This window comes from Lissotriton helveticus, chromosome 2_2, assembly GCF_964261635.1.
Source record: "Lissotriton helveticus chromosome 2_2, aLisHel1.1, whole genome shotgun sequence".
Lineage (NCBI taxonomy): Eukaryota > Metazoa > Chordata > Amphibia > Caudata > Salamandridae > Lissotriton > Lissotriton helveticus.
The window spans coordinates 172,012,881-172,025,849 of NC_136060.1; positions in this window are offsets into that span (position 1 = coordinate 172,012,881).

A 12,969-nucleotide genomic window follows, 5' to 3' on the forward strand; every position below is an offset into this window, starting at 1 on the left:
GAGATCCGGTCTTTGTTGAAGGCAGTCAGTTTTCCAGGGGTTCTGGAGGTCGCTGGACAAGGTGGTTTTTGGCGCAGGATCTCTGGAAAATGCAGATGGGCCGGTAGGGCTGGGGCCAATTCAGTTCTTCACTGCAGTCTCCTCAACTGGGCATCTTCTTTCATCCTTCTTCTTTGTAGGTTGCGGGAACCTGCCTTCTGGGTTCAGGGCTGCCCCCTAAATACTGTATTTAAGGGGCGTTTTAGGGGTGTCGAGGTCAGTAGCCAATGGGCTACTGACCTTATGGTGACTACACCTTTGGTGTGCTCACCCCACGTGGGGGAGTGGGCACAATCCCTAACACTGATTGGAAAGGTGCCTGCTATCTGCAAGATGGCAGGCACTGAAGAGTGGACTTCACCTCGCCTCCCCCACCTGAGGGGTGGGGTTGGCAGAGGTGGGTACACCTTCTGGTCTGTTCTAATTTTTCCCGCCTGTCCTCCCGCCGCAAAGGGGGTGAGACAGGAAGGGGGCCTGCACCGGTTATCAGGAGAGGCTTGGGGTAGTGTTACAAAGGCAGCAAGGCCTTTGAAGTTCCCTTGCCACAGGTGGCTCTTCCTGACCTGGGGGAGGTGTGAACACCTACAGTTCCTACCATAGGCAGTCGGTTGCAGGCAAGGCACACAGGTATATGTGCCATGTCGACTCTTCACTTTTCTCTGCATCAAAATATGCAGCCTTCAATGACAATGTGTGTGTGTTAAGGTACAGGACCACTAAGGGTGTCACAATAGACCTATACACCCCCCCAAACTGTCGGAGTAGAGGTGTGACTTGGACTGGTACCAACAAGCTGAACAGACATTATATAAGGCTAGAGATTGTCCACGGAAATGGGAGAAAACATGAGGTCCTTGGAGAGCTTTCCTAGGTTTGTAGGTGTAAGATAGGGGAGGGAGGGAACCATCTAACTTTCTGTGTTTCTCAGATATTCTCCATGTATATTCATCCTCCTGCAACCCAAGAATGACTCATACATTTGAAATGCATAATGTATTTACCAAGTTATTCACTGAGCATAAAATAATAAAACGAAGTTTAAAAAAAAATGAATCTTGCAGGCAAAACACTTTTTTTTTACAAGGGACTTACATGTGGCGAGAGAGGTGCTAATTGGGGGTACAAAGGTACCATTTTGGGAAAGAACACAGGCCCTGGGAACCTGAATGGCAGGGACCCAGGGCACATCAAGTCACAGTGCATGGGGGCGTGGCCAAGCACGCGATGTGAGAGGACGTGCCCGGGCTGAGCTCCAAGTGAAGCTCTCCTACCACGGGCCATTTATCCTGTTTAATCTGGCGGGACCGGGCCCAAACTCGGACCGAGTGTACCCGGGTACCCGACCCACCTCCGGTGCGAAATCCAGACGAATTGGAGCACCTGACCCTCCGACCGGTGGCGACCCTGACGGCTGGCCGCCCGAGGCGCACTTCCGGCCGGCGACCCCTACTACCTGAGGTCGGGGATCCGGCCCTGCGGAGTAGGCCGCGCGGCGAGTGGCCTGCAGTGCCCAATTCAGCGTGGGACCCGGACCACGTCCCACAGGTCGGAATCTCCACAGCGACTGAACCCTGCGGGGGCCTCGGACACCCGCGAGAGGCTCACCGCCTGAACTCACGGAGGACCACGTGATCAGCCTGCCCCGTCTGCCGACACTGGAGATGCCCCGCCGAGCTCCGTGACTGCCAGGGGGTGAGTGCACGAGACTGGCCAGAGACCCACCTGGGCGCCATCGACCCTAGGCCCTGCCGGCCTAACAAGTACGCTACCCGGCACAGCCCGCTGGACCCCCCCTGACCTGCCTGCCGCCCTGACATCGGCCCGACCCGGGTGGGGAACCTGCGACGCGGTGCCAAATATCTCCAGCGGCCCAACCGCACGAGGGCCCCAGACGCTGCGGACACCCACGCCGAGACAACCTACTAGCACCGGGACCACCCACCCCGGCTGGACGGACGCCGGTGGATCACCGAGCCGGTCCGCCGCGAGGCCCTCACAGACACCGTCACCCCTGGACCAGGCGGACCACCGCCGGAGACTGCACGGCCCTATCTCTCGGGCCTATGCACTTGTCCACCTCGCGGAAGACGTCGCAGGTCATCACCAGACCCACCTGGCACCGAGGAGCCCGAACCGCGCCACGTGCACACTGAGCCCGCACCGCATCTGCCCTCACTGATCGTCGGCCCAGCCCTGAGAGGCTCTCCCGGCCCGGTGCAGCCACGAAGCTTTTGCAGCGCGCACCCCCCACCCCTACCGGGCTTGTGCCAGACAACGCAGACCCCCAGACGACGCTGGGTGACGCCTGGCATCGGCCGGCGGGGTGCATCTTCCTGGACCTAGTGGACGGACTCACCGGGAGTAGCCTGCAGTTCCGACCCGCCGGACCGCCACGTGGCGCAGACAAGAGACGTCCGGCAGTCAGGTCTGGCACGGCGCTGACCGCCACGGCTGGGAGTTCATATGACTGTAACTGCGCAACCGCCTCGTCCTCCCCGGCCGGTTGCATAACGCGGAGCCTGACGCCCTGCGGTGGAGCGGCCTTCCCCCCCCCACCTACGGCCACACGCAATTTGCCACAGGAGCGACAGAGGACCTGACCGGGAGACCCGCGCGCACCGGCCACTCCGCCACGCATTGCGGGGACATACCCACCCGACTGACCAGCCGCAAAGACCTCCCACATGTCAGGGGGGACCAGGGCAAAGACTGGCACAGGAGGGACCCTTGGCAAAGGGAAAATGGTGAAAACCGTAGAGGCGGACCAAACTGCATCCAAACTGGACACTATGCTGGCAGCCATGGAGCGCCTGGAGGAATCCATGCAGCTGACCCGTACGTCGCTGGAGAACAGGATCGACAAGGTGGCCGTGGATCTGACGCTTCTCCGGACGGACCACAAGAAACTGTCCGAACGCACCGCAACCCTGGAACACTCGATGGCGGAGACCACACCCAAACTGGCGCAGACGGACAGACACGTCCAGGACTTACTCAACCGGGTGGAGTTCCTGGAGGATAGGGCAGAGGACGCGGAAGGACGGGCCAGGAGGAACAACGTGCGCATAGTGGGCCTGCCGGAATGATGGGAACGGAGAGAGACGGCAGAACACATGGAGAACTACCTCAGAGAGCTCCTACCAGAAGGCACGCTGTCGCCGCACTTTGTAGTGGAACGGGCACACAGAGTGCCATCCCGCCCACCCCCGGAAGGCTCCAACCCGAGGCCGATGCTCATGCGAGTGTTGAACTACCGGGACCGGGATGCCATCCTTCGCGAAACGCGGAAACTGTCTGATATACAAGTGGACAACGCAAAGGTGATGTTCTTCCCCGATTATACTATACAAGTTCAACGAAGACGTCACTCCTTCCTCGCAGTGAAACAGCGACTTAGACGCCTGGCTCTCAATTACTCACTGCTGTTTCCGGCACGCCTCAGAGTGGTGGCACTGGACAAGACCCATTTCTTCGACACCCCAGAGGCGGCGATGGCTTGGCTGGATTCGGGGATAGACACGAACCCTGGGCCCGCGCCGAGGGAGCAGCGCCGGAATCGTGGCGCTCGCAGGCGGAGACAACGACACACCTCGAGGGCCAAGTCACCGACCATGGCAACGGAAATCGGCCCAACCCCAGAGCAAATTCAGAATGAACAACTGGAAGCCGTCCGCATAACAGCAGCGATCAGCGGGTCGCAATCACCTATCCTGCTTTCCAATACCAGCCCGCACTCACGCGGGAGCGACAACGACGACTACATGTTCGGTCTGCCAGATGACTCGAACCCAGAGGACCTACCTGACGTCACGCCCCAAACGTCAGATCTGATATCGTAAGCAGTCCTCCACAACCCAGCCCTGGCTGGACCGACATGTCTCGCATACTGGACCAGTCAACGCACCCCCACGGATGGCCCGATCTGAGGCCCATATTGGCGCTACTGGAGGCCCTGGCAGCCATTAACATCACCTTCTCCGGGGTCTGTGCTTTGCTACCGAATACCCCCCCCCCCCACCCCCCCGCCCACCGGACTGCCGCGGAGCCGCCGTGGCTCCGGGTGAGGGGCCGGGGCTATCCCGCTGGAGTGCCACCGGGATCATAACTTTGGAGGGGTGGACGGACCCCTAGAGGTGAGTGCCCCTTCCCCGGGGGAATACAAGATGCGATCCCGCCTTGGGTCCAACTATCCGGGTAAAGTGACACTGAGAACCGGTCCTGGATACAGACGCTATGGCTGACTCCTGGCGCCCTTTTGGCCCACTGCCCGTGGAAGGAGGGCCACTACAGCTCTTTGGGCGTACCGAACTACCTTGTTTAATTCCAGTGCTGTAATTAGTCATCCCCCCATTGAACTTACGGATTGATTGAGCTCGATAGAGCATTTGGGCGACGACTTGTTTTTGTTGTTGCCCTTTTGGTATTATGTTCATGTTCAAGTTCTGCCTTTTGAGACTAGTGTTGGTACTGATCTGCTATTGCGTGCATCCTTGGGACTGTGGGAGGGGGCGTGGGGTGACAATGCTCATTGTTCGTTGCTGCTGTGCGGGTGCGGGTGGGGCGGGCGGGGGGCTGGGGGGGGGGGGTTGGGTGCTTGGCCGCAATCAACACTCTGATGGCTACGTTTAAGTTTTGTACCTGGAATGTCAGGGGCATGCACACACCCTCACGTAGATACCAGGTATATTCCTACCTTAAAAGGCATCAGTTCCAGATAGCACTGCTACAGGAGACACACCTAGTTGCCACTGAGGTAGCCGCACTTCGCCGTAAGTGGAGGGGACAGATTTTTGCCACGACCTTTTCAGCATTTGCGAGGGGGACTCTGATCTGGGTCCGGCCCGGGGTCCCGTTTGCACTGACACACAGCAATGTTGACACTGAGGGACGCTACGTCTTCATACAGGGCAGGCTTGACGGGCAGCAGATCGTCATAGCCTCCATCTACGCACCTAATATAGAACAGGGGACATTTTTCACGCGGCTGTCGGCGGTGATAGCGTCATGGCCGGACGTACCCTTGATGTTGGGCGGGGATTACAACTGCGTGTTAGACACCTCCCTTGATCGCTCGTCCCTCCCGGCGGCGATTGCCCCGGTGCAGGCGACCTCCAGGGCCTTCCGTGACTGGGCAACGCAGTGGAACTTACAGGACGCCTGGCGCGTCAGGAACCCCACTGCCCGGGTGTATTCTTACTACTCGGGAGCCCACTCACTACATGTCAGATTGGACAGATTCATGATGTCCCGTGACCTGCTCCCCTCCGTGTCTGACACTGACTACCTTGGCCGGACGCATTCGGACCATAACCCGCACACGTTGGTATACGGATGAAAGTGCCCACGCCCGCCCGTACCGACGTGGCGCCTGCAACCAGATCTCCTGCTTGACACCCCATTCCGAGAGGAAATCTCCGGGAAGATCTTACAGTACTTCGAGGACAACATTGACTCGACTTCCTCCCCGAGAACCGAGTGGGACGCCTTTAAGGCGGTGACCCGGGGTAGCTGCCTCGGTGTCCAGGCGAGCTTGCGTAGGCAAGTGGAGAGAGATCTGATACAGGCGGAGAAGGCACTACTGGATAAAGAACAAGGGGCAACGGGGGGCGATGATGCCCAACTCGTCTCGGCCAGGGCAGACCACGCCGCCTTGCTGGAGCGCCTAAAGAATATCAACTTCGCAGCACATTCCGCACGCACCCACAACGCTGGCGACAAGCCTGGCAGGCTACTGTCATGGTTGGTGCGACAGGACACGCAATCCGCATCGATTCTATCTGTCCGCACAGCCCAGGGTGTTGAGGTCTATACCCAGAAACAGATCCATGATGCGTTCACATCGCATTACATATCCCTGTACAGCTCGCGGCTGCGAGCCACGGTGGTGGAGATCACAGACTATCTGGCGGCATTGCGGCTCCCGACCGCCACCGCTGCCCAACAAACAGAACTGGGAGCCACGCTCACTGATGTGGAGCTACGTGAGGTAATTTTCTCCCTCTCCAATTGCAAGGCGCCGGGCCCCGACGGGCTCCCGGCGGAGTTTTACAAGGCCTACTCCCTGGTGTTAATACCGGAACTGCTGAAAGTGTACAAGGCGGCGCTGGAAGACGCTGAACTCCCGGCGTCCATGAACGAAGCTAACGTGGTCTCCCTGCTGAAACCAGGTAGAGAAGCGAGTGACCTCGGCTCATACAGGCCGTTGGCGCTCCTCAATACCGATTACAAAATACTTGCAGCGGCCCTGGCCCGGAGGCTTGCACCACTGGTCCCCACTCTGGTACACTCTGATCAGAATGGCTTCGTACCCACACGGAGCACGTCCTACAATCTACGCCGTTTTTTCAGGGTCCAACGTTATGCGACCCTGACCTGGCCACGCTCAGGATGCATTGTACTTGATTTGGAAAAGGCGTTCGACTCGGTGGAGTGGCCTTATCTCCTCCGAGTCCTCGAGAAGTACGAGCTGGGGGATGCTTACGTCCAGATGGTGGGACTTCTCTATCAGGCGCCCGAGGTCCGGGTCCGGACTGGACGGTTGTTCTCGGACAGGATTCGCATCGGGAGAGGTACCAGACAGGGCTGCCCCCTCTCCCCCATTTTATTCGCCCTGGCGATGGAGCCATTAGCGGAGATGCTCCGCACGTCCGGGGACACCTGGGGCATCCCGCTGGCGGATGGCATTCACTTGGTGTCTTTGTACGCCGATGATTTGTTATTATATGTCAGAGACCTCACGCGCATTCCAGCGGCGATCACAGAAATCTTTCGGACGTTTGGAGACATGTCAGGGCTCCACGTCAACTGGGCCAAATCAGGGGCCTATGCATTCGATAGCGAGATGCCACAGTGCGAGGTGCGCATGATGGGGGAGGCGCTCCGATGGCACCCGACGGTATTTAGGTACCTGGGGATCTTAATATATCGGGACCCTATAGACCTCCTGGAGGGTAATCTAGTGAGAGCCATTTCCTCGCTCACGGCCCAGGTCACGTTCTGGAACTCCCTCCCGCTGAATGTGCCAGCCAGGGTGGCACTCACCAAGATGATTATGCTCCCTCGGCTTCTCTATTTTTATTCCAATCTGCCGGTGTATGTGCCGGCACGCATATTTAGAGAACTGGACACCCTCACCAGACGCCTCATCTGGAATAAGGGGAGGCCCCGGGTAGCACTAAAGACCCTGTATGCACCCACAGACGCTGGGGGCCTGGCAGTTCCCAATCAGGAGCTCTATTACTTAGCAGCGCAGCTGCAGTGGGTTGCCTACTGGCTGAGCGGTAAGAACCTTGTGGACACGGCCTCGGCCGATTCCATCCTCTCTCCCGCACAGGCGCTCACACTCTTCCACCCACTGACACAGGGCCGGCCCCCCACGCAGGTACATGTAGCGGTGGCAAGGCGGTGCCTCGTGCGGAGCCTCCGGCTCACCAAACATTCGGTGCCCTATGCCCCGAACCTACCTCTGCTGGGGACGCCCCTGGGCGTAGGCACACTGTCCTCGACCGAGCTGCGCAGCTGGACTGCGGCAGACTTGGACGACCTAGGCGGCCTGTACAGCGACGGGGAGCTGTTGCCCTTCGAGACCTTGACCGCGGACACGGGACTGCCGGTGGGTCAATTTCTGACACACGCCAGGCTCCTCCATGAGTTGACGAGGGCGTGGGGTGACCTCAGTCGCGAACCGTCCACTCATCTACTCATCCAATATCTACATGTGATGGGAGATGGGTCCCACCTTGTGCATTGGCTTGCACAAGCCTTACACAGCCACACGCAATTTTCCTCTCAGAGGCTGAGGGAAAAGTGGATAGCCGACCGCGGCACAGACTGGACGGACAACCAATGGAACGCTATATTGGCAGGCGCCAGGGTCATCCCCCGCAACGCACGATTCAAGATTATCCAATACTACATCATCCACCGTGCATATCTGTCCCCGGACAAACTGAATCGCTACTTCGGACTCACTTCGTCGGCGTGTCCCAGATGCGGCCTCCAGGACTCGGACTTCCTACATGCACTCTGGGGCTGCGCTCATCTTACCTCGTACTGGTCGGCGGTCGCGGACATGTTGACGGCAGCCACAGGCGAAACCCTTCCCAAGACGTGGGAAGTATGCCTACTGGGACTCTACAGGAGAACCAAGCAGACCAAGCTGCGGGCGCGCTTTTGGGATTTAGGCCTCATTACGGCCAAACGTCTTATCACACGTCGTTGGAAAAGTGCCGACCCACCGCGCCCTGCAGACTGGCGTCGCTCTTTTGCCAACTGGGCCTGTGCGGAGAGTGTGTCCCTCCACAGGGAAGAAACCGCTGGCCTACGTAAATTCCCGATCGCCCAAGACTGGGACGCTGCCCTGATTGCCTATCACCGCGCATGCACACAAGCCGGCATTGAGTACCGTCTCGACGCGACACAGGGGGGGCCCACTTAATAGCTGTCCTCGCATGGCACGGACTCTGCCGCCCCCTCTCCTTCCCCCCCCCTCGCCCCCCCCTTCCCACCCCCCCTCCTGTCCTTCCCCCCCCCGCTCCGCGCGTCCCCCCCCCCCTCCTTCCATCCCCCCATCTCCCCCGAGAACTGGGGCCTTTCACGACGGCGACACCCCCTGCCACACCCACCTCCCTGCCGCTCGCTTCCCCCCCCCCTTGCCTTACAACTGCGGCGACGCCGCCTCCTCATCTGTCCCCGCCCCTACATGACCCACATCGGATGCACCACGCACAGTTAGGGTCCTAGGGGCACTATCACACACACGACTACTAGTCCTACAGTTGTTGAAATGTTTCTCCCTCCCCCTTGTATTAGACTACCCAGTTAACTCTTTTGGTTAACACAGAGGCTGTTCATACTGTGCCCTTGATCATGCCCGACCACACCTCCTCGGATGCATCTCACGTGAAGCTGCTGCTTCGATGCGCCCAGGACCAGGAAGCGGACACTCAGCGATCCATGCGACATCGCAGGGTAAACTGTTGCCTCTATCCTCTGCTACGTCGCTTAGGGCACTCCATTTTCCACAATGACTATTGCCTTTCTTTTTGAACACGCTGGTCCCTTTCTGCAGTGCTACGAACTGCGGGCACCGCACCATGAGTCACTTCATAGCACAGCCATTTATGAACTAACGCACTTCCACCTACAACTGTTTATTTTCACTCATGTATAACTGCTATGTTGATATGTGCTATTTGCTGTGTACTGTTCGTGGCAATAACCTGTTGTTATGACACTGTATGAATAACTACTGGCTTATCTGTGAAATTAAATAAAGTTTGAGACCGTTGGTCTTTAAAAAAAAAAAAAAAATCAAGTCACAGTGCATCAGAAATATGGCAAAAAGTGGGGCGGGTTACTGCAACAGAAACCCACCTTCCTACAATCAGTAATTACGAGATGTCTAACTATATAGTGGCTGCACCGAACCCGGTCATGTTTGGTATCACACATGTTGGAATCTTACCCCAACACTGATTCCAGTGTTGGAAGTATGATTCCATGTACTGGGGGCTCGTTAGGGGACTCCCCTGTACTCCCGGTAACAGCCTTTCAGGGTTTGCAGGCAAGTTAGTGCTGCTGCCAACCACAGACATGATTACGCCCTCCTGCAGCTGAGACAAGCTCGGGCAGGGGAAGGTAGAACAATAGGTTTACTGTCACAGGGAGGAGTACCACCTCCCAGACAGGACTTCGTGTATTGGGCTGGGGTGAGGCGCTTGCCAGCTCCACCAGACTGCTTTGAAGGGCACATTTGGTTCCCGCTCTGGCACAAAAAAGACAAAGGGCATGGGAGTATCCTCCCGTCTGTCCAGCCCCTCCTCTGGGAGTGACCCCCTCAGTTATTCCAACCCTTTCCTTAGGGTACATAAGGGCTCCCCTGTGGGTGGGTCCTCTGATTTGTTGTGGGGCAAGACTCAACCCTGAAACTACGTCACTCTTCAATTGTCTGGACACTTGGACATCGTTGGACTTTGTCTGGAGCCGAGACAGCATCAAGGAAGACTCCTGTTGCTCTTGTTTTGCTGTTCTTCAAGTCTTCTTCGTCATTTGTGTATGTGCTTTGTCCAGGTTTTTCAACAGACCTGTGGGAATAAAGGACACCCAATGAAATCTCCCTTGGAGTGAAGGAGTCACTCCCATGCATCTGCAGGCACCGCAACAAAGCTGCTCTTGTCATCCTATGGACTTCCCGAGGCCCAGCAACACAGGTGATGGTTCTGCAGTTCCCTAGAGGCCTGTTCTGTCTTCTCAGCAATTTTGAGGACAGAATCCCTCGTCGGGCCGCTCGGACCAAACCCCTGTGCACCCAGAGATCTTCAGGCTGCAAGAAGCTCCAGCCTCCAGCGCATCATCCCTCGAAGATCAGCATCCTCACTGCATCCTCCACACCGTGGGCCTCCATCTTTGGTGAGCTGCTCAAGGTCCATTGCAACTGCTGTGTCTTTGGCCTGTGGGTCCTCCTGAGGGTCTTTTCTTGCTTCAGTGGGCTGGGCTCCCCTGCTGGCTCGGGGCCTGCTCTCACTGTACTGCACTTGGTGAGTCCCTTGGACCTTGTTGGTCCCAATGTTTGCTCCTTCCTGTCTTTCACGCCAGTTGTGGCTACCAAGGCTTGTTGGTGCTCCCACTAGACACTGACGACCTAGACACCGATATCCGATGTGGGACACCTCATGCATGGCTCCTGGTCTTCCTCAGCATCGCCTGGTCTTCACAGCTGCAGCAAGAAGATCACGGTCGACTCTTCAGAACCTTTTGACATCGGTGGGCATTGTGTTTTGTGCCTCCTGGTCACCTCAGAGTGGCATAGACTTGGTCCCCTCTGCTTGCAGGTTTTTCACTTCCAGAATCGACCCTTTTATTCTTCTCCAGAGGCATCTTCTTCGAAGTCTCCCATTTCTGTCTACGGCAGGTTCCGACGTCACTTCACCCCTTTGCACCCGGCTTCCCAGGTAATCTGGTTCATTCACGGATGGGGTGTCTCTCCAACCTTCTGTCTTCCAATGGGTTACTTCGGGGTCCTCGGGGAAGGGTCCTTCTTCTTTAAAACTACAACTTCTCCATTGACTTACATTTGGCATGCATCTGAGTTTCCACTCTGCACACAGCATCCGTGTGGTTCCTGGGTACTTACTTTGGGTGGTTCCTTGTGTCCCCGGCTCCTCTGGGTCTTCTGTTCTTCTCCTTTGCAGTTCACATTCCACTTTCTTAATATATGGTCTGGTCTCCCCCAAGAAACCAGTTTATATTTGTTCTACTTACCTGATTCTGACAAAGTATTCTTGTGTCTTGATATCTCTGGGTAGGATATATACCAATGTGTAATAAATAAGAACTATGTTTTGATAGACACTGTGGTTTCTTTTCATCTAATCTACACTACTGATTCAAGTTGGTAAAAAAGCTGCTTTACACTCCTTCAAGATAAGCCTTAAGGCTGCTCTCCCCAGCTCCACCTTTGACAGATTGCAAAGGTTATCAAAGACCACTAAAATCATCATAAGGGTTATCTGGATTAGTGCAAGGTGCATCACTTTAATAAGTGTGCACCATATACAAAAACAGCCTCCTACAGTCACTGACTGGCATTAGGCAGCCTGTCACAAGCAGACATGTTTCTGGACCCTTGGTTGGAGAGCCTCTGCTCTCTGGGACCAGAAACAATGCACATCCTGGGCAGAGGTGTCACACCTCCTACCCCAGGATGGACCAGTGCTCGAAGGAGAAGCTTGAAAGGCCGGCCTCCTTTGTAATGCGACCCCCAGCCACTGCTGCTAACAGCAGATTGCAGCCCCCGGTTAGGACCTCCACTTTGGGTGGGGAAACCTAGAAGAATAGGAGGTGTGCCCACCTGTGCCAACTCCACCCCCTAAGGTGGGGAAGGCAAGGTGAAGCACAACTTTCAGCCCACCATTTTGAAGATGGGGAATCAGTGCTAGGTCTATGCCTCCTCTCACAGGAGGGTGGCATAATTGAGGGTCTAGCCACTCCAGTTAGGATGCCCATTGGCCCTACCTGCAATTCCCCTAGAACACCCACAAATTTAGTAGATAGGTGGCTCCCCAGACGTGAAAACTAGCTCTGTGAGAACCTAAGAAAAAGAACACATCCTGCAGAGAACACTGAAGACAAAGACTGCCTGGCCCCAGCCCTACCGGCCTGGCTCTAGCTTTGACATGCTTACAACCTGTCTTGCAGCCAGCGACCTCTGAAAACCGTGGGAGGAATGCTGACTTCGAAAAAGACTCCAAACTCCTGAGGAAACTGGCCTTGTCCATAAGAAACCAACTACCAGGAATCCAAATCCAGGCGAATCAGCATCTCCTGCCCACTCTGCACTTGACACGCATGTCCCAAGATAGAGTGGCTCACCTGTCCAGTGGAGACTCCACATCGATGCCTGACCTCGAATCCAGCGTTGACTGACATCTCCTGGTCACCACGATGGCACCTGCGGTGTGAATCCAAAGGCTCCCCCTGACCACGACCAGCTGTGGTAAGAAGACTCCGACTGAATTTAAATAGAGAGGCACTTTCCTATTCAATTTGTAATTTGAAACATCAATACCTTCATACAAACTAAAGCTTATATATTTTAGTAGACTCTTTTAAACAAGCGTGCTGTAGTGGTAGCACGGTTGTCTTAACCGTACCTTCACTTAAACCTACCTACCTATGTATTGGGAAATGTATGATTTGATTTACAAATGTGACATGCAGATTAATGATGAAATATTATGAGAAAAGTTTTTTCTTTGTGTCGAATTAAAAATTGAAAGAAAGATAGAGACATTGGTTTAGTGTAATGATTAGAGGTGTAAAACACTTTATATGAAGGTGGTAATCACCAGAGCTATAGTGCGCAGTGGTCGAGCTCTGCGGCCTTGAGGTAGGTAAGAAGACTCCGATGTCAAAAAGTCACCCCTGGAC